The 23,381-nt window shown below is 43.9% G+C and overlaps 1 protein-coding gene across 4 annotated transcripts in view; it reads right to left on the bottom strand.

Annotated features, from left to right (window-relative positions):
* LOC147124979 (fibronectin type-III domain-containing protein 3A-like) overlaps positions 1 to 23,381 on the bottom strand; it is a 175,398-nt gene that overhangs the window by 110,550 nt on the left and 41,467 nt on the right. Inside the window, exon 1 of one of the 4 annotated variants that reach the window (XM_085995587.1) lies at positions 828 to 1,384. The exons of 2 other annotated variants lie outside the window; for them this stretch is intronic. The gene's annotated coding sequence lies outside the window, so the exon portion shown is untranslated. Of the gene's footprint in view, positions 1 to 827; positions 1,385 to 23,381 lie in introns of those variants that run through there. One more of the 4 variants, XM_085995559.1, reaches the window with a different exon arrangement.

The raw sequence follows: 23,381 nt of genomic DNA, 5'->3' as shown, positions 1-23,381 counted from the left end.
CATCTCTCAAACTTTTAAGCAACCCACAGAACACTAATTCTAATTTTTACATTAATCTTTTACAATGAGCAATATATCCTCCATTCCACAAAACATTATTTTCTCCTCAGGTAAATATTGAATGGAACAAGTTTTTTTTTGGTGGGGGCGGGGGGGGGGGAGAAATGTAGCACTGTACAACTGTTCTTGGTGCTACTGAAGATGCTGACTAATGAAAGATACTAATCTCAAACAGAAGTTTCACTTCAGTGTTTCTGATGGATTAAATAGCAAGTATTTGCATTAAAAGGTATTCCATATCCTAAATGATGTCTGAGCAATGTAATCGACGAACAGCACCAGGTGACACTGATAAATGACAAGCTAATTAGCTGTATTACTGTAAAGATATTAATTGCTAGTGACCGCTTCAGCAACTATAAGAAACTCAAAAGACAAAGAACTATGAACTAAATTTAAGAAATTCAAGTAACAAATTTTTAATTTTTAAAAATTTGTTTATGGGATGTGGGCGTCGCTGGCAAGGCCAGCATTTACTGCCCATCCCTAATTGCCCTCGAGAAGGTTGTGGTGAGCCGCCTTCTTGAACCGCTGCAGTCCGTGTGGTGAAGGTACTCCCAGTGCTGTTAGGTAGGGAGTTCCAGGAATTTGACCCAGCGAAGATGATTTTGTATCCCATTAGGTAATTATTACTGTAACAAACCACATTTCACAACATATCCTAAACTCTTGTACCAAATTATAGCACATCACAATTTGAAATACCAACATAATTCAAGAAACAGTTAGCATTTTATATCTGCTTAACCTTTCAATAACAAATTCACCTGCTAAAATGTTGTTGGAGAAAACCCATCTCCAGGGTGAACATGTAATTCTACTGCAATGGAGCAAATCAAAATTAGGGAACAAAATAAGCTGGTACCACAGAAACTGAACTTCCATTACAGAATATGTTGGTGGAAGGCAAGCTGCTCATCGTTTTCTTGATAAGTTGCACAGAAGATAATAACTCTACCGCCAACTAGGGTGGAAGGAAATGCTAGCTGAACCAAAAGCAAAATCAGTAATGAACTGCTCAACCAATAAAGCAGCAATTTTGAGATTATCAAATGCACACTGTTGTCACCCAATTTATTTTAGATATACAGGGTTCTCCAATTGGCTATATCAACTTTCAGCAACAGAGGGCCAAATCTAGAATTGTATTATTTCGATGATTCACAGGAATTAATATTATTCAATTACTCAGGCCCATCCATTTTGGCTGCTCCAAATACTGCCATGCCAGCGAATCACATATAGCTGTGAAGATCTACTAAATCTTATGCTTTATTTATAGTAGTAAATAGGGTTTACTTTTTCTCACCTGGGAGAGGTGGGGGGGGGGGGGGGGGCGGCAGGGAGAGGGGGAAATAAGCGTATACAAATTATTCGGCATCAGTTTGCACTGTAAAAAAGTATGGCAAACTTGGGACATTTTCAGGAAAAAATTGTGCATTCTGAATTCTCTAATGTAGTAGAGATAGTAACAGGCCCCAATTGAATTTCTAGAGATAAACAAGTTGCTATTTATTTGCCTCCTGCTTCTGACCTAGCCCCTCATCTAGCACTTTCAATGGGACTTGCAGTTAGTGTCGCTCTTTTTCTCATTGCTGTATCATAGAGCTAACAAAAAATACTATGGACCTGCACTGAATGTTGTTGCAAGTGCAGAATTTAAAAAAGGTTTACCACTTCCTCAGCTATGCCTTGGAGCGATGAACAGTTTTATGATGACATTAAAATTAATTTTTTATTACATGGCATTCACTGGTGTTTTGCAGATCAAACTCAAATATTATGCATTTTTCATGAAAACTTCAGATCAGTGTTCTTGATGACAAGGCTGCTTGAAGGGAAGCCATGACAGTCATGGGATAACAGGAAGCAGGTAGGTTAACAGCCATATTTTTCTCTTGTCCAAGAAAACAGTTGAGGATCATGGGATTGTTCAACCTACAGAAGTTACTGCTTTTAAATATGGCTCTAAACTTCCAACAAGGCCTTATGTGGCCAATAAAGTATCCAAATGGCACCATTCAAGTGAGAGTGCTATTTTCCCATTTCCTTTGAAATCTTCATGTTGGTTATTCCCTGAACTGATCAATTATCATGTTGATTTCCTTATTATTCTTTCATCAAGGGATATGGAGCCAAGATGGGTAAATGGAGTTGAGGTACGGATCAGCCATGATCTAAAAGGCCCAAGGGACTGAATGGCCTACTCCTGCTCCCATGTTCTGATTACTTGACAAAATGAATGCTAGCTTTCACAGTCAAGCGATATCACTAAAGGATTCTGCTACATCCCGGACAATGTTTTGGTTTTAAGTAAATTTCAACTACCACAGAACAACTTTATAGTTCATTTTTATTAATGTGAAAACTAGGCTGTTCTCAAAACTTTGGTTTCTCAATCTATAATTACACCGTCTGATTTTACATATTTAAACTATATTAAGCAGTATGATTTAATCAAATCAAATGAGTCAGAAATGTAAACAAAATGTAAGAAATGATTGCATCTTTAAGATTGGAGAGCAATGAACTATAACTTCATTAAGAAAGAGACTCAACTGCACGAGACCACAGTATTGAGAATAGAGTGCATGCATTCCCTTGAAATGTAACTGGTCTATACCAGTTGGAGTCCTTCTAAGTAGCAAAGGTTTGTGTACAAATGACAATGTACATTTGAACATGAAATGAATTGCCTGATGTTGTGTAATTTGTGAACTGGAGAATCCAGAAGGGAAACATCATCCTCAATGTCTTCAATGAAATGGAAGAAAGGACTCCCTCCCTGCTCCTTGCTCTGCCATATTATTTCTACCAAAAGAGAAAGCAAGGACCAGAAGAGAAAACTGACAGTTAACAAGGGAAAGTATTTAGAGAAATCAGATGGCGAATTGTTTTAAAAAATAAAAGACATATTCTGGTTTGGGGGGGGGGGGGGGGGGGGGGGGGGGGAGAGAGAAGAAGAGCAGAAAGTGAACACAATTTTAAGAATTCTGTAATATTGTAGCGGTACCACCGAGTGTCCCTTACTTACCATACATAATTCCCTTTAACGTAACGATGTAGCCGGTGCAGGGCCTTCCTCCTTTGGGAGCGCGGGCAAACGCGATAACAAGGGCTGTCCCAGCTCGGCCTCCCGCGACTTCGGCTGCTGTCCCAGCTCGGCCTCCCGCGACTTCGGCCGCAACAGCCAGCTGCAGTGCTGGGTGCCGGGTAAACGCGATGACATCATCACGCAAGTCACGTGACTACCCAAGTGCAGGAAGAACGCGATGACGTCATCACGCAATCCATGGGACTGCCTACTCAGTCCTCGTGGCGTCTCCGTCTGGTGAAATCCTATTTTATGGCTCTCCTGTGCCTAGCTCTGCAACCTGTTTGAATTCCTCTGTTCCTGCATTAAAAACCTTTTTGATTGTTCTCCTGGAGTCGAACTCGATTGTTAAGTAGGAATTCGTCCAATACCTACATCGGTGACCATGAATACCTACAATTGGTGACCCCGTCTCCGTGAACGTTTTTCATGGAGGAAGCGCATAGCCTGAAACCCGTCTCTGTGAACGTTTTCACAGAAGAACAGCACGACGAACAACCACCCCTACAATTGGTGACCAACGACGTGAGGACGGGAGCTCATCAATACCTACATTGGTGACCCCGTTTTTCGTGAACGTTTTTCACGAAAGCAGCGCAGCCGGACCCCGATTTTTCGTGAACATCTTTCACGAAAGAAGCACACCTGGAAGCTACAGCCGTTTCGCTCAGCTACCACAACACTGGGAGCAACAACCACCCTCGTGCTTTATCCTGGTAGAAGTCCCGTTCGCCTTGTGCAACATCGATACGGCGCAGATCACGTATCTGGATACGGTCTCCGTTTGACAGCTCTACCGACTTTCGGAGCGTCAGCCTCTTCAACAACCCCACGGCAGAACAGCAAGTATAACACCCTCACAGCGCGGGTACAGCACGTTTACGGGCTCACAGGATCAGAGCGCGCCCCGGCGGAGAGGCCACGAGGACTCAGTCCTCGCAACCCACGAGGGCCCGTCCCCCGCCGACACCGCACCAGCCTGTCAGCCTGCTGGTCTGTTTTTTCTACCACGCTTTTCGGCGCGACGGCGAAGCGTTGCCGCCCTCCCGGCAGTTTTCCCCCCTACCGCAATCAACAACTAGAAGCGTTGCTGCCCTCTCTACAGTTTTCCCCTCAACAAAAGCAAACATCAACTGACGCTGCGACCATCGAGGGCGGGTCCAACGGGCATCCCGCGGCCGCGATCGGCCACGCGAAAATTGCTGTCATCACCGATCAACGCAGCAACGGTTCACTCTCTTCTGTGTTACCGTTGTAGCACTATGGCACACACCGTTCCGTGCGTTCCCGACTGCCGGAGAGTTCACCGACCTGCCCAGACCCATGTTTTTTTTTTCCTCCTGGATCACCCGTTCGGCATTCCTGCAGATTTAGTCAGACTGGGGACCTTCTTCTAACAATGACAGAGCCATGGTCCGCGTCTGCCCAACCTGCCAGTCACTATGACACGGCCGGCTGTTTCGCCCCAGCGCCCGCTTCGAACCACGGGCTACAGAGGTCACACGCTGCCACGGTCCTTCGCATGGCTGAATACGTTTTATTCGCCATGACACCACGGTCCTTCGCAAGGCTGGATACGTTTTATCCGCCACGACGTACGCAACGATCCGCACATGACCAGCACATATTTGGACCTCGCCCGCCAAGTTGAGGCAGCACGACCGCCGAGAACACCGACCACCCATCGTCGTTACGCCAACCCAAGTACGGCAGGCCGTCGGCCGCCCAGCAGTCTCCGTCTCGAGACTACAGCAGTCGTTCGGACAAGCTCGTCAGACCATCTCATCGTTTGACGCCGACCGTTAAAGCGAATTCTGGGGGGGCGCATGTAGCGGTGCCACCGAGTGTCCCTTACTTACCGTACATAATTCCCTTTAACGTAACGATGTAGCCGGTGCGGGGCTTTCCTCCTTTGGGAGCGTGAGCAAACGCGATGACGCGGGCCGGCCCGGCTCGGCCTCCCGCGACGGCCCGGCTCGGCCTCCCGCCTCGGTCTCCCGCGACGGCCCGGCTCGGCCTCCCGCCTCGGTCTCCCGCGACGGCCCGGCTCGGCCTCCCGCTCCGGCTCGGCCTCCCGCTCCCGCGACGGCCCGGCTCGGCCTCCCGCGACGGCCCGGCTCGGCCTCCCGCTCCCGCGACGGCCCGGCTCGGCCTCCCGCTCCCGCGACGGCCCGGCTCGGCCTCCCGCTCCCGCGACGGCCCGGCTCGGCCTCCTGCTCCCGCGACGGCCCGGCTCGGCCTCCCGCTCCCGCGACGGCCCGGCTCGGCCTCCCGCGACGGCCCGGCTCGGCCTCCCGCTCCCGCGACGGCCCGGCTCGGCCTCCCGCGACGGCCCGGCTCGGCCTCCCGCTCCCGCGACGGCCCGGCTCGGCCTCCCGCTACGGCCCGGCCTCCCGCTCCCGCGACGGCCCAGCTCGGCCTCCCGCTCCCGCGACGGCCGCCGGCCCAGCTCGGCCTCCCGCTACTTCGACCGCAACGGCCAGCTGCAGTGCCGGGTAAACGCGATGACGTCATCACGCAAGTCACGTGACTACCCAAGCGTGGGAAGAACTCGGTGATGTCATCACGCAATCCACAGGACTGCCTACTCAGTCCTCGTGGCATCTCCGTCTGGTGAAGACCTATTTTATGGCTCTCCTGTACCTAGCTCTGCAACCTGTTTGAATTCCTCTGCTCCTGCATTAAAAACCTTTTTGATTGTTCTCCTGGAGTCGAACTCGATTATTAAGTAGGAATTCATCCAATACCTACATCGGTGACCACGAATACCTACAATATTAAAATAAAAGTAATCTATTGGTACCAACACACTAATTAAAAATTAAAATATATTGGGCAGAAAAATGTTACACCTTTCGAGAACTAAACTCAAAGATCCAACTTTCATTGTGTTTCCGCACTCTGAATAAAACTTGTCCTCCACATATAACAGGATATTCTATGGTCAGATATGGAAAACCATGGGATCACAACTGCCTCACAAGATCTCTCATGCCATTTAAATGGTCCTGTTCTGGCCTTCCCTCCTCAGTCCTTAAGCCAGCAGCCAAGAGACCAAATGTAACAAGAACTCATAATTTAAAGTCAACTTCAAATGCTCTAGTTCACAAAAACAGATAAAAAGAGTATCAAAAGTGTGATCTTGTACAAGTAGGATGAACTTTTAAGAATGAGGAAGTTCAAACCACAGAGTTAGTTATCGGTCATTTGTTTATCTTCCACGTGCAGTATTCCAAAGTCATAAAAACTGATGGTGCATAACTAGTTTAATGTTTAGGTCTGCTTGGAGCACAAAAAGCACCAAAACATGCAAAGATACAAACACTTTGTAAAATGTACTTAGGATACTTACAATGGCTACATTATCAATCGAATCTAGAGCAAATAATAACACTGGTCATAGATAAGCAATGGCAAACATTTAAAGAAATAATTCATAATTCTCAACAAATATACTTTCCCTTGAGTAATAAAAACTCCACTAGAAAAGTGGTGCAGCCATGGATAACTAGAGAAATTAAAGACAGTATTAGGTTAAAAGAGGCTTACAATGTTGCAAAAAAAAAGGCAGAGGATTGGGAGGTTTTAAAAATCAGCAAAGGATGTTCAATAAATTGATAGAGGGAGAAAATATGAGAGTAAACGAGCAATAAATATAAAAACAGATTGTAAGAGTTTTTACAAGTATGTAAAAATGAATAGATTAACCAAAGTAAATGCAAGTCCCTTAGAGGCAGAGACATCAGAAGTTATAATGGGGAATAAGAAAATGGCAGAGACGTTAAACAAATATTTGTGTCTGTCTTCACAGTAGCGGACACAAAGAACATAGTGTGGGAAATCAAGGGTCTAATGTGAGTGAGGAACTTAAAGTAAAGTAATTATTAGTAAAGAAAAGGTACTGGAGAAATGAATGGATTAAAAGCTGACAAATCCACTGGACCTGGTGGCCTACAGCCTAGGGTTTTAAAAGAGGTGGCTGCAGAGATAGTGGATGCATGGGTTTTGATCTTCCAGAATTCCCTAGATTCTAGAATGATCCCTGTGGATTGGAAGGTAGCGAATGTAACCCCGCTGCTCAAGAAAGGAGGGAGAAAGAAAACAGGGAGTACAGGCCAGTTAGCCTTGACATCAGTACTGGGGAAAATGCAAGAATCTATTAAGGACGTGGTATCAGGCACTTGGATAATCACAATATGATTAGGCAGAGTCAACACGGTTTTATGAAAGAGAAATCGTGCTTGACAAATCTATTAAGAGTTTCTTAAGGGTGTAACTAACAGGGTAGATAAGGGGGAACCAGTGGATTTAGTATATTGGGGCTTTTAAAAGGAATTCAATAAGGTGCCACACAATGGGTTGTTATACAAAATTAGGGCTCATGGGATTGGAGGTAATATATTAGCATGGATGGATTGAGGATCGGTTAACAGACAGAAAACAAACAGAGAGTAGGAATAGTCGGGCCATTTTCAGGATAGCAGGGTGTAACTAGTGGAGTGTGGCAAGGATCAGTGCTGGGGCCTCAGCTATTTACAATCTATATCAATGACTTAAATGAGGGGACCGAGTGTAACATATATAAGTTTGCTGATGACACAAAGTTAGGTGGGAAAAAAAGCTGCGAGGATGTAGAGGGGCTGCAAAGTGATATAGACTGGTTAAGTGATTGGGCACGAAGGTGGCAGATGGAGTATAATGCAGGGAAGTGTGAAATTATCCACTTTGGTAGGAAGAATGGAAAAGCAGAATAGGTTTTAAAAGGTGAGAGACTAGTAAATGTTGGGATTCAGGGGTCCTTGTACATGAATTGAAAAAGTTAACATGCAAATACAGCAAGCAATTAGGAAAGCAAATGGTATGTTAGCCTTTATTGCAAAGGGGGGGGGGGGGGGTTGCAGTATAGGAGTAAGGAAGTTTTTGCTGCAATTATATAGGGCTTTGGTGAGGCCACACCTGGAGTACTGTTTACTGTTTTGGTCTCCTTACCTAAGAAAGGATATATGTGCCGACTGATTGCTGGCATGAGAAGGCTATCGTATGAGGAGAGATTGAGCAGAATGGGCCTATATTCTCTAGAGTTTAGAAGGAGAGGTTATCTCATTGAAATGTATAAAATTCTTAAAAGGGCTTAACAGGGAGATGCTGGTGGGCTGTTTCCCCTGGCTAGAGAGTCTAGAACTAAAAAGACAGACTTGCATTTATACAGCGCCTTTCACGACCACTGGACATCCCAAGACGCTGCTTTACAGCTAATTAAATACTTTTGAAGTGTAGTCACTGTTGTAACGTAGGAAAAGCGGCAGCCAATTTGTGCACATCAAGTTCCCACAAGCAGCAATGTGATAATGACCACATAATCTGTTTTAGTGATGTTGATTAAGGGATAAATATTGACCAGGACACCAGGGATAACTCCTCTGCTCTTCTTCAAAATAGTGCCATGGGATTTTTTATGCCACCCGAGAGCGCAGACGGGGCCTCGGTTTAACATCTCATCCGAAAGACGGCACCTCCGACAGTGCAGCACTCCCTCAATAGAACTAGATGTAATATCTCCAAGTGTGCAGACAACACAAAGCTGGGTGGGCATGTGTGCTGTGAGGAGGATGCAGAGAAACTCCAGTATGATTTGGACAGGTTGGGTGATTATATTGCATTTGCCATGCATCTGCCCAATGTGGAAAAATGCGAGGTTATCCACTTCGGTGGCAAAGACAGGAAGACAGATTATCTGAACGGCAATAGATTGGGAAAAGGGGAAGTGCAACGAGATCTGGGTGTCCTTGTGCATCAGTTGCTGAAGGTAAGCATGCAGGTGCAGCAGGCGGTTAAGGCAGCAAATGGCATGTTGGCCTTCATAGCGAGAGGATTAGAGTACAGGAGCAAGAATGTCTTGCTGCAGTTGTACAGGGCCTTGGTGAGACCACACCTTGAGTATTGTGCGCAGTTTTGGTCGCCTTATCGGAGGAAAGATGTTCTTGCCATGGAGAGAGTGTAGCGAAGATTCACCAGACTGATGCCTGGAATGGCAGGAATGACGTATGAGGAGAGATTGGGTCGATTAGGCTTATATTCGCTAGTGTTTAGAAGAATGAGAGGGGATCTCATTGAAACTTATAAAATTCTAACAGGACTAGACAGACTAGATGCAGGAAGGATGTTCCCGATGGCAGGGGAGTCCAGAACTAGGGGTCACAGTCTAAGGATAAGGGGTAAGCCATTTAGGACAGAGATGAGGAGGAATTTCTTCACCCAGAGAGTGGTGAACCTGTGGAATTCTCTACCACAGAAGACAGTTGAGGCCAATTCATTAAATAGATTCAAGAAGGAGTTAGATATATTTCTTAAGGCTAAAGGGATCAAGGGATATGGGGATAGGGTGGGAAAGTGAGGTTGATGTAAAAGTTCAGCCATGATCTTATTGAATGGTAGAGCAGGCTCGAGGGACTGTATGGTATACTCTTGCTCCTATTTCTTATGTTACTAAGACCACCTATTTCCACCTCCGTAACATCGCCCATCTCTGCCCTTGCCTCAGCTCATCCCTGCCTTTGTTACCTCGAGACTGGACTATTCCAACGCACTCCTGGCTGGCCTCCTACTCTACACAAACTTGGTCATCCAAAACTCAGCAGCCCGTGTCCTAACTCACACCAAGTCCCGTTCACCCATCACCCCTGTGCTCGCTAACCTACATTGGCTCCCCATTAAGCAATGCCTCGATTTCAAAATTCTCATCCTTGCTTTCAAATCCCTCCATGGCCTCGCCCCTCCCTATCTCTGTAATCTCCTTCAGCCCCACAACCGCCCACCCCCAAGATACCTGCGCCCCTCTAATTCTGCCCTCTTGAGCATCCCTGATTATAATCGCTCAATCATTGGTGGTTGTGCCTTCTGTTGCCTAGGCCCGAAGCTCTGGTATTCCCTGCCTAAACCTCTCCGCCTCGCTACCTTGCTTTCCTCCTTTAAGACGCTCCTTAAAACCTACTACTTTGACCAAGCTTTTGGTCACCTGCCTAATTTCTCATGTGGCTCGGTGGCAAATTTTGTCTATTAATACTCCTGTGAAGCGCCTCGAGACGTTTTACTACATTAAAGGTGCTATATAAATGCAAGTTGTTGTTCTTATGGAATTATTATTCCTGCTAAGCAGTCAATGGCCAGCTAACTTATACCACAACTATATTTTGGTATCCATTCTGTAATATGTTGTGGAGATAGGATTACCTCTAATTTCATCATGCTCATAAAACAAATAATTGCCTGTTTAGTGCATGCCGTTGGTTCTGGATTATATGTAAAGGCTTGAGAAACAGCAACATCTGACAAAAAAGCAATGTGCTAACAAGCTGAAATATCTCATTTCTAGTGACAAATTGAATTTGAATACAACTTTAAGCAAAATCTTAAATGAGCTGTTAAAATTACCCGGTTCAAGTGTAAACAATCAGGTGGCTGTACCATCAGCGCACAAAGCTGGTGCACTGAATATAGAGAGATAAAAGTAAGGAGATGTAACACACTGTTACTCTGATTGGATCAGGACAGTTATTTGCTAAAATGTTTGAAGTACAGCAAGCCATTGACCAGCTCAAGCCCTTCAAAGTCAACAAAGCCCTTTGGATAAGATGTTAAGGTCCTGTCACCTTTTGTAATGGTTCAGGTAGAAGTTAAAGAACCCATAGCGCTATTCCCAAAAAAATAGCAGGAAGTTATCCTGGTGCCCTGGCCAACAGTCCTCCCTTAAGTAACACCATCTAAACACAGACTGACTGGTCATTAATTTAATTGTTGCTTTTGGAAAATTGTTGGCATTGGATGCCTGCTGCATTTGCTGACTTAATGGTGACTGCACTTGGGGGGGGGGGGGGGGGGTTTCAGATGTTTTCATATGAGAGGTGCTATGTAAATACAAGTATTATTGCAGTGGAGTCTTTTCGGGTCAAACCAAAAAGTAAAGCAGCATTTTACTTGAACAGTTAACGGTGAATCAAGGCAAATAAATAAAAATAATTGGCAAACTTTGGAAAACTTGTAGATTAAAATGCTCAACATTTTACTTTAAAAAAGGCATTTTTGAGCCAAATCTTCCAATTCTGCTAAAGCTACAAAGACACTCCAAGCTTTCCCCCGCCCCATGAATTATCTTCAACATGGTTAAATAACCAAGATGGCATAACTAAGAACATAGGCTCTTGCCTGATAGCCGCAATATTGCAAGAATTAAATGAAAAACAAAAGACTCGGTAGTTAAAACAACAGCTAACAAAGTGTATACGGTAAGTCTTCTGCTCACATTTGTGACACAATAATTATCATATACTACTGAAACTAATTTGATAACGACCGTTATTTCAGTTACAAAGTACAATCTGACCAGAATCTGAAACCAGAAGTAGCACTACAAGACATCATCTCTAGCAACCACAAGTCCATTTCCTGAGCAATTTATGCAAAAATATTAAGTATTTTATACAATAATAATAAAAACATATTAAACAAACTTAGGAAATTCAGCTTCCAACTTAATACTGGGCCTTATTCAAGATACAATAAATGCAATAAAAAAAGAAAATGCTGGAAATACTCAGCAGGCCAGGCAGCATCTGTGGAGAGAGAAACAGAGTTAACGTTTCAGGTCGATGACCCGTCAGAACTTGCTTTTGTACAATAAATGCAAACTTGGGGGAAAATATTTTTTCCCTTAGTTTTCTCCTTCCCCTTCTTCCCCCTGCAAAGGCATTTACCCTTCACCTAAGTATAGTTTCAGTCACCAGTGCCCTATGGTACCTCAACCAAGTAGTCATTATTGACACAGTGCTCAACTGCATCACACTAGTTCTTAGCTTAACAAGATGCTCAATACACACACTTCCAGCAGGGATAACTGAATGATCATGAGGAGGAGGAACAATAGCTGATCTTACTGTGCTGAGAACAGCTAACCTAAAAATCTCTACATATTATTAAAATTCAAGCATGTACAGCTTGTACACATTAACCTTACTTGTAGTGTCACACTTTTATAATGGAAAATCCACAAAAGATGTCAAACTGAAAAGGCCCAAAACAGGTCAACATTTCAAAGTTATGGTTTGTTAATGGAAGAATTAAATTACTCAAAATTCTTTAAAGAAAAATGTAACTTACTTTTTTCCTTCAGCAATTGAAATTTCTAATGGCCAAAATAAGGTTGTAAAAAAAACATTTTTAATTACATATTTCACAGTACCATGATTAAATTCATCCATTGAATTGTTTTTCTGTCTTTTGATGCCTTCTCTAAAGTTTTTACTTGAAGACCAAAGGACTGGGCTTGAACCTGATAACTGGCCAGAATGCCGACTACTAACTGTAGGCAGATCCTAGCAGGTGCAGTGTACACAATTTCCCCAAGATAGGTCCGTTTTTCAAATTTATTGAAGAGAAGCTGGAGGACAAATTTCAAAAACATTATTCAGGTTTTAAAAAAAAAATTCTTCTTGGGGTGTGGGTGACGTTGGTAAAGCCACATTTATTGCCAATCCCTAGTTGCCCAGAAGTTGTGGCAGTGGGTGTTCTCCTTGAAGCACTACAGTCCTCGTGCTGCTGGTGCTCCCACAAAGAGGTTAGGTAGGGAATTCAAAAATGATGACCCAGCAACAATGAAGGAACAACAATACTTGTCCAAGTCAGGATAGTGTGAGATTTGGAGGGATAATTCAAGGAATCCCAAGGTCTTTCACACCTCACTATTTTAAAGTTTTGACTCACACTGTAATGCTTAAAATAAAGCCTAATATTATTGCAGTAGCCAGATGTCAGGAATAGCTTTAGTGCTGTAATTGAAACCTGGTACAGCTGAAAAATGCAAAAAGAAAAGTAATCCCTGCTGCTTGCTCTATCCCCTTTTCATTTACTCACTACTTCTAACTGAATAACCCCATATTTTTGTTTGAAAGTAATTAAATCACCCATTTCCCTTACCCCCTGGGTTGCACTGTCCAATCGGAGAGATGGAACCCACACTGAAAAAATAATTGACCTCAGACTTTCTGAAACCTGGAATGCACCGCCTAAAAGGGTGGTGGAAGCTGATTCAATAGTAACTTTCAAAAAGGGAATTGTATAAATACTTGAAAAGTAAACATTTGCAGGGCTATGGGGAAAGAGATGGGGAGGGGGACTAATTGGACTTTCAAAGAGCCGGCACAGGCACGATAGGCCAAATGGCCTCCTTCTGTGTTGTAAGGTTCTCTATTCTATGAATCGTGAGGCGATGGCGTTCCCATGAACTTACCTCTACTTGTCCAACTCAGTGATAAGAGGTTACTGGGCTCAGAGGTGCGGTTGTGAAATCTTGGTGAGTTGCTGCAATGCTTTCTGCAGATAGTACATACTGTAGCCACAATGCACCACTGGTGGAGGGGATGAATACTGAGCCCAGTGGCAGGGGCACCAATCAGCTGAACTTCGAATATTATTGTAGCTGCACCCATCCAGGCAAGCAGTGAATATTCCATTAAACTCTTGACTTGAGCCTTGCAGATGGTGGAGAGAATTTGAGGGGTCAGGAGGTGAGCCACTTGTCGCAGATCACCCAGTCTCTGCTTTTGTAGTCATGATGTTGATATGGCTTGGCCAGCGAAACGTCTGGTTAGTGGTGACCGCCAAGATGTTGATAGTGGGGTACTTAACAACAGTTAAAGGTCAGAAGGTAGTTGGGCTTTCTCTTGTTGATGGTCATTACCTGGCACTTATGTGGTGCAAATGTTACCTACCACTTGTCATCCCAAGCCTGGATGTTGTCAAGTCCTGCTGTAGGGCAGCATTGGCTGCTCCATTATTGGAGGAGTTCTTAATGGAGCTGAACACTGTAGAGTAATCAGTGAACAGCCACACACCTGACCGTATGATGGAGGAAAGGTCTTGGATGAAGCAGCTGAAGATGGGTGAGCCAAGGACACTGCAGTGAATGGTTTCCCACGATCAGCTTCCTGTGCAACTTCAGCTACTGGAGGGTTGTCCCCTAAAGATACTTTGACTTCAGTTTTGCTGGGGCTTCTTGATGCCATACCTATTCAAATGCTACCTTGATGTCAACAGCAGCTACTCTCATCTTTCCTTTGACATTCAGCTCACGTTGATGCCTGGATCAAGACTATGAGGAGATTTGGAGCCAAGTGATTCTGACAAAAAACAAACTGAGTGTCTGGCAAGTTATATCTTTTGACTGAACTGTTGCTAATCCTTCCATCACTTTGAATTCGGCCAGTTCAGTAAGTGGTATGCAGCCGAGCCTATCTCTTCTAAAAGTTAGGTATCCTGGAATATTTAGTTCTGAACCTTGGCCACATTGCAACCTCGTCTCCGTAATGGCTATTAGATCAAACCTATTAATTTCTATCTGCACTATTAATTCATCTATTTTGTTGTGAATGCTTCACGCATTCAGATATAGTGTCTTTAGCTTTGACTTATTTCTATTTTTCCTGATGTAGCCTTAGAAACTGATGCCTTATTAGCTTTGTTACTCTTTCTGTCCCTTCCTGACTCACTCTGCTTATTTTTACCCAAAACTTTACTCTGCTCTAGAGCCCTGACATTTCTCTCGCTGCTTTTAAATTTACTCTTTCCTGAATCCTCCCACCCCCCTTCGTTAGTTTAAAGCCCTGTCTACTGCCCTAGTTATTCAGTTCGCCAGGATACTAGTCCCAGTCCCGGTTTAAGTGGAGCCCATCTCAACAGAACAGCTCCCTCTGTCCCCAGTACTGGTGCCAGTGCCCCATGAAGCAAAACCCCTGCCTCCCACACCACTCAGCCATGCATTTAAACCTCTAATCTGTTTGTCCCTATGCCAATTTGCATGTGGCTCAGGTAACAATCCAGAGATTATTTCCGTTGATGTTCTGCTTTTTAATTTGGATCCTAGCTCCTCAAACTCCCTCAGCAGAACCTCATTCCTAATTCTACCTATGTCGCTGGTTCCGATGTGGACCACAATAACTGGATCCTCCCCCTCCAAGTTCTCCTCCAGCCGCGAGAGGATGTCTTTAACCCTGGCTCCAGGCAGGCAACACAACCTTTGGAACTCTCGGTCGCGGCTGCAGAGAACAGTATCTATCTCCCTGACTATACTGTCCCCTACCACAACTACATTCCCTTTTACTCCCCCCCACTTGAATGGCCTCCTGCACCATGGTCAGCTTGCTCATCCATCCTGCAGGCTTTTCCCTCACCCACACAGGCAGCAAGAACCTCATACCTGTTGGACAAGGGCAAATCTGGCTCCTCCAGAACTGCACCTGGGGTCCCCTTACCTGCCTGAGTTGCAGTCACACCCTCCGTTCCCTGACCACTAACCTGACCTGTACCACTAGCTAACCTAAGGGGTGTGACTGCCTCCTGAATCAAAGTGTCCAGGTAACTCTCCCCATCCCTGATGCCCCGCAATGTCTGCAACTCAGACTCCAGCTCAAAAACTCTGAGCTGAAGCTCCTCAGATGCAGGAACTTACTGCAAACGTGGTTGTCCAGGATCACAATGCTATCCACAAACTCCCACATGCTGCAGTTGCGGTACACCACCTGCACTGCCATTCCTATATGACCTTGTTTCATTTAATTACATTTGTAATTAGGTAACTTAGTTTACAGTGTAGGTTCTTGACTACTTACTTGATCTAGATTAAAAGTTATGGGTGCTGAAATTAAATATCTACCTGTAACACAAAGCACTATAAGTAGTGTAAGCAAAAAGCAGCAACTCCTTCCCCTCTTCTCCAAATTTCCAAATAAAACACTGTTTAAGTCCACTCCGTTTAATCCTGCTGTGTTCTGCAGACCGGTTTACTTTTGTAAATTGGGTGAGACTCCTAGAGTATAAAAGTGTTGACTCAGCTCCCCAGCGCCTGGTGATTAGCACCGATATCTTTTAAAACACAATACCAAATAGTTTCTGATTATGTAACTGTATATGCTTTGTTCCCCAATATAAAATGAGAAAGTGCTCTAAACAAAATGTACACCAAATAATTGAGACTGCATTGTTCAAACCTGCCCATTGGTCAGATAATAAAGCAAATATCAAAAATATACTGCTATCACAGGACTAAGTTTTGTTATTACATGGTCTGATGTAAAACTTGATCTGAACAACCTGACTTAATGTGTACCAGCTGCCACAACAATGAGCCAGGAGGAGTTTGAATCAATTGTTTTGCGGAGTCTTAGTTTTTATTTTAGCAAAAGTAGCTTATTTAATGAAACAATCTTCTTTAAAAGGAAGTTTAACTTATTTTATAAGTGTTGACTTGATTATTGTAATGTGACTGGTGTGTATTTTTTTTTTTTTTTTTTAAAAAGAACATACACATTTAAACAGTGAATGAGGGTGCATATCCAGCCTGCTTCTGCACGTTACAGTTTAACGACATTAAAAGCAGTGATCAGACAGGCTCTACTGAAGCTTGGAAAAACTGCAAGATCACAAGGCAGACAGGTTTTAATGAAAAGCTCAGACTCCGGCTTAAATTCAGCAAATTGGCACACCTGGAGTATAGTCTGCGCCATTACACACACACACACGCACATTAAAATATACCAGATATAAAATAGTTACATAATTTCAGCTTAATAACTCCAAATACCAATAATATTTGTAGAGAATTACAAGATACAGTATTCGTGTGAATGTAGTCACTTTATCCACAGGCAAACAAACATTTAGAACCCAGAGCTAATGGGACAAAAACTTGACAATCATATCTGCTAAGACACACGCCCCATCGATCAACTTGCAAATGGATAGTAGTTGCATTCTCATCAGCATAGTGTTGTGCTCAATGGTCAATTTATTTGTGAATAACATTTCTAATTGATCGTTATGTAGCTGTGGGCTGCTTTGCTCACTTCCTTTGCATACTGCCAAAAAATTCAGTCCCTGACAATATAAAGTCTGATGCTATCCAATCTACAGGGATCTCATAGCATCTGGTTGTAATAATGTTGAGTTCTATTTTCTACACAGAATATAAAAGCATCAAATAAACAAACAGTTTTGATTATAAACTGCTTAAAGAAAACATTGGAATCAATTGCTTTATCAATTGTGTCACAAGTTCTCTCATCTTCTAGATGCCCCAGCCTCCAAATCTACAACGTCATATCAACTTTCATACGGTTTTAAGGTTAAAAATTAAAATATTGCATTTGACTCACCAAAAATCTTGTAACACTATCAAGTTTTTTTTGATTGCCCTCTGAATCAAGCCCTCACATGAGTAGCGCCTTCTGATTTTGTAGACATCAATTCTGCTATTTATTCCCCTTCCTCTACAATTGGGACAAACTGATGTTGCAGCAAAGAACTGTACTGGTGGCATTAGTAAACTGAGGGTACCCGAGATCTTCTGCAGTGAAACTTCAGAAATAGACAATGCTCCAGCTGCAAACAGTCAAATCCACTTAATGCAAATTTGATAAGCAAATCGTTACCATGCCTTAATTTCTATTTGACTTGGTCTGAGTATACACCTTGAAAGGCTACATAATTAAGATCATCTACTGTTCATCCCAATCTATTGCTCACAATTTAAGATTCCAACGTATTAAAGTTCCACTTATAGGATACGATAGATTAAAAAAATTAATGGACTCTTTTATTGGAAAATATCAGCAAGCCTTTACAAAGCTTAGTTTAAAAATAGTATTTACAAACTGATTACACCACTGAAGATTTAAAAATATTTAAATCATTTCAGCCTGTTCTTGCCCCACAGAACTGATTTCTTCCTATCTCAACACTATTTTTTATCCCCTTCTCCAGTCTCTACCCACCTACATCCGCGACTCTTGCGACGCCCTCCGCCACTTTAACAGTTTCCTGGCCCCAACTGTCTCCTTTTCACTAGGGACGTCCAATCCCTCCACACTTCCATCCCCCACCAGGATGGCCTGAGGGTGCACCACTTCTTCTTTGAACAGAGGCCCAACCAGTCCCCATCCACCACCACCACCTTCCTCCGCCTGGCTGAACTAGTTCTCACATTGAACAACTTCTCCTTTGACTCCTCACTTCCTCCAAATTAAAGGTGTTGCTATGGGAACCCACATGGATCCTAGCTATGCCTGCCTTTTTGTGGGATATGTGGAACATTCTTTGTTCCAGTTCAACTCAGAGCCCCTCCCTCACCTCTTTTTCCAGTACATTGATGACTTATCGGTGCGGTTTCCTGCTCTCGCCCTGAACTAGAAAATTTCATTAACTTTGCTTCCAATTTCCACACTTCCCTCACCTTCGCATGGTCCATCTCCGACTCTTCCTTCCTCGACTTCTCTGTCTCCATTTCTGGTGATAGGCTATTGACAAACATCCACTATAAGCCCACCGACTTCCACAGCTACCTGGACTACACTTCCTCCCACCCCACTTCCTGTAAGGACTCTATTCCATTCTCCCAGTTTCTCCGTCTTCGTCGCATCGGTTCTGATGATGCCACCTTCCACACCAGTGCTTCTGATATGTCTTCCTTTTTCCTCAACCGAGGATTCCCCACTACTATGGTTGACAGGGCCCTCGAAGTGTCCATTCCACTTCCCACACTTCTGCTCTCACCCCTTCCCCTCGCTCCCTACCACGATAGGGTTCCCCTTGTCCTCACCTTTCACCCCACCAGCCTCCACATTCAACGGATATTCCTTCGCCATTTCCACCACCTTCAGCATGATCCCACCACCAAACACATCTTCCCCTCCCCTCCCCTTTCAGCATTCCGAAGGGACCTCTCCCTCCGCAACACCCTGGTCCACTCCCTCACCTTCCCACGGCACCTTCCCATGCAAGTGCAGGAAATGCAACACCTTCCCTTTTACCTCCTCCCTTCCCACTGTCCAGGGCCCCAACCACTCCTTCCAGGTGAAACAGCGATTTACTTGTACTTCTTGCAATTTAGTATACTGTATTCGCTGCTCACGATGCGGTCTCCTCTACATTGGGGAGACCAAACGCAAATTGGGTGACCGCTTTACGGAACACCTCCGGTCAGTCTGTAAGCATGACCCCGAGCTTCCAGTCGCCTGTCTCTTTAATTCTCTGCACCACTCCCACTTTGACCTCGACCTCTTACACTGTTCCAATGAAGCTCAACGTAAGTCCGAGGAACAGCACCTCATATTTCGATTATGCACTTTACAGCCTTCTGGACTCAGCATCGAGTTCAACAATTTCAGACCATAACCACTGCCCCTATTTTTTCACATGGCAGTTGTTGATGATTCTGCCATTCTCATTTACACCTCTTCTAGACTCACCTTTTGTTTCTTTACTTGTCCCATTACTATTTCTTTTTGCTTTGTACCATCATACCTTTTGTCATTTAAACACTCCTGCCTTCCACCCTATCACAGACCTTTTGTTCTTTCCTCCCCTCTCCCCTTTTCCTGCACTTGCTTAAAATCTGTTACATCTCTGACTTTTTCCAGTTCTGATGAAAGGTCATCGACCTGAAACGTTAACTCTGTTTCTCTCTCCACGGATGCTGCTTGACCTGTTGAGTATTTCCAGCATTCTCTGTTTTTATTTAAAATATTGACTGTTGCTTATGCAAGCTACAACATGTTCTTTGAAATTTAAAACTATGAATGAAATTAACTTCACTGCAGTTGCACCAAATCTATATGTTGTCATCATTTTAACTAATTGTGTTCCACTATTGCTGTTGATTGTGAATGCTCCTGTACAGGACAGCTGAACTCACCATATTTTTCAGAAACAAGGTCTTATCCATATACACAATAACTTATCTGATGCAGGGGTGCCCAAAATATAACTCTTGGGCTCTGCCTATCTGGCCCACAAGGCCCAGGGAACTCGTCTCTAATACTTTTCTTACTTGCTGATTTCTCCTGCCTAAACTTTGTGGTCCTGAAGGTTTGAAACAGGTTCCCATTCTAATGCTACCTTCTATCCAGTGCTATGTTCTCATGTTGCCATTAGCAGCAACCCTAACTTTGCCCACTGGGCCCCAGGTCTAAAGAGATGGCACTTATTCCTCTGGAGGTAGCAAAACCTGCCTGGAAGAGATGTTTCTTGCCAGCAATTAAAGAAGCAGGAACAGCCTGGTGATACTATAAACACTGACACCGCAGCATGAGACCACCATCTTTCTTGACTGTAGGCAGGATGAGTTCTCTGCCTACCCACTGTGGTTTCTTCCTTAAAAACAGGCTGAAAATAGTCAGCATCTGTGGAGAAAGTCAGTCAGTCAATCAACTATTCAAGTTTAATACCTTTCCTCAGGACACCCAAGGAAGGATCTTAGACCTGAAATGTTGAGTGACTGGCTTCTGTTTCTCCACCGATGCTGCCTGAGCTGCTGAGTACTTCCAGCTTTTCTGGTTTTATTTTTAGATTTCCAGCATCTGCAGTATTTTGTTTATATTGTTTAATTCACTACCACTTCTCTTCCAAGAATGCCTATTTTGAAGTAGCTCAGCTCCTCTCCAAAGTGATTTCTGTTTATCTTTTACATGAAACTTTGTGATATCCGGCACCGACGGGACCGAGCTGTTGCCGTCCCATCAAAACTGCCGGACAAACCAGTGCTAATGTTAAAACATACGGAAGCTTTTGAGCTCCGTATCTAGCAACAAACCCTGTGCTTCTAAACAGTCGGCCGTAGCTTGCAAGCGTCTCTGTAGCTAAGCAACAGCTTTAGCTAGACCTTGCAGAGCCTGACTAGTGAAAAAAAAACAAAAAGAAAAAAAAACTTACTGAACTGACGCCTGAATTTCGCCGGTGGCTCGAGCATTCCGGACAGTTAACCTCCGGATAAACCAAAGTTTCCCTTCATTGTTATCTCTTTCCCTTCTTGTATTTATGTACTTGCTGAGATCTACTTTTACAGCCACTTCTCTTTTCACAGCACCTGTCTCCATCTTCATGTCTTCATTCCATATGGATTCCAGCTTAAATTTCAACCTTCCTGTTTTAGATCCATCCATGATCACTGATATCGCTGCGATATTCAACATTCCTCTAACCGCTGCCCTCGTTGATGAAAACCATCCATTTCACCATGCACCACCACATACATGCTCTTCATCCTCATCTTCAGCAGAACTTTATTTCAGAGCTGTCTTGGCCCTCAGTTCAACTCCATCTCATCTAGTGTTAACAAAATAAATAGTTTTTTCTTCCTCAGGTGGCAGGAACCACAAGCTTTAACAACTTTGCGATACCAGCCTTTCTCCCAATCCCTCATCCTCTTGACTTTCTTCTGACCCCATCTCTCCTTCCAATTTCACCCCTTGCCATATTTTCATTAACCCGTCTAACCTACCTCTCACTGACCCAGAACAATCCATCCTCAGTTTCTTTTTCCTTTACCCCACTACATTGAATTCAGAGCTCAAAATGATGCTGAGCTCTTCTTCCACCATGCCTTTTTTTTTGATCAGACGGACAACACCGCTACTGAACACCAAGCTATCATTTCCCAGACGATTACTGACCTAATTTCCTCAAGATATTCCCCACCACCATCCCCCCAGACCTCAAAGCTCCGTTCTCCAACCCTGCATGACTTGCTTTTACCTGTGTCCAAGATCCAAAAACAGGACTGTCTCAGTAGACCAATCATTTCAGTCTGCTCTTGCCCCACTAAACTGATTTCTTCTTATCTCAACTCCATTCCTTTACCTTCCCCGTCCAGTCCCTAGCCACCGATATCCGTGACTCTTCTGATGCTCTCGATCACTTTCACAAATTCCAGTTTTCTGGCCCGAACTGCCCCATCTACACCTCAATCCCTTGACAGGCAGCCTCATGTTGAGCATTCAGCTTCTTCCTTGAACGGAGGCCCAAATATTCCCTATCCACCACCACCTTCCTCCACCGCGCTGAACTTGTTCACACATTGAAAAACCTTTCCTTTAACTCCACTGACCAGTCCCAAGGAAGGGTCTTTGACTTGAAACGTCGACTGACTGACCTCCGTTTCTCCAGAGCTGCTCCCTGACCTGCTGAGTAATTCCAGCCTTTACCATTTTAAGAATTTCAACATCTGCAGCATTTTGCTTTTTGTAGTTTTTTGCCTGTTGGTTGGGAAGGTCCAACAGCCAGAAAATAAAGTAGTGAATCACTACTTTCAAACAAGTGCACGTGTTCATGATCTGACTGTTGCTGCAATGCTGTGGCGTCTACTGCACAAAAAATCGAGAATCCACAGTATCAGCAGCTTTGACCTATATACTTCAGAACTGCCTCTAACACTCTTCTGCAATGTAAAGAGGGCATCCGATGGGAGAAACATAGAAAAATAGGAGTAGGCCATTTAACCCTTTGAGCCTGCTCCACCATTCAATATCATGGCTGATCCTCTATCTCAATACCACATTCCCGCTCTCTCCCCATACCCCTCGACGCCTTTTGCATCTAGAAATTTATCTATCTCCTTCTTAAATACAGGAAACTTTGTGATATCCGGCACCGACGGGACCAGCGTGTTGCCGATCTATCAAAACTGCCGGACATACAAAGTTAATGTTGAAGCATACGGAGGTTTTCATCTCCGTATCTGACAACAAACACTGTTGCTTAGCAACAGCTTCTAGAGAGTCGGCTGCAACTGCAAGCGTCTCTAGCTGAAGCTGTTGCTATAGCTACAGACCTTGCAGTGCCTGACTGGGGAAAAAAAGAACGAGATCTAAAAAAACTTATAGAAAACGGCTCCTGATTTTTGCCGTTAGATCGAGTATTCCGGACATACAATCTCCGGATAAACCAAAGTTTCCTGTATATTCAGTGACTTGGCCTCCACAGCCTTCTATCATAGAGAATTCCACAGGTTCACCACCCTCCGAGTGAAGAAATTTCTCCTCATCGCAGTCCTAAATGTCCTACCCGTATCCTGAGACTGTGACCCAAAACAGCCATTAGTTTGCGGTCAACTTTTTAGAATTAGTTTACAAGATCATGGAATATCAACAAAAACCACAACATCACCAACAGTAAATTCCTGGGACCTTCAAGCATGCATTTTCAAACTCTGGCCTACAGATCCTAGTGCATCCTGCAGGGGATCAGATTTCTGTATTTGTTAACTTTCTAGCAAGTTACTTCTGTTGCTCTATACTAAAAAAAAATCTTTTGGGTATCTGACACGGTCTTTGAAAAGTTGGGTTGGGCCCCACACAGAAAATTTTGAAAACCACTGCTATAAAGATAGGTTTGCCAGTGCATCTTC

Source organism: Somniosus microcephalus, chromosome 1 (genome assembly GCF_052327205.1).
Source record: "Somniosus microcephalus isolate GS21.2 chromosome 1, FLI_Smic_1.0, whole genome shotgun sequence".
Lineage (NCBI taxonomy): Eukaryota > Metazoa > Chordata > Chondrichthyes > Squaliformes > Somniosidae > Somniosus > Somniosus microcephalus.
This window is presented reverse-complemented; position numbering and strand designations above follow the sequence as displayed.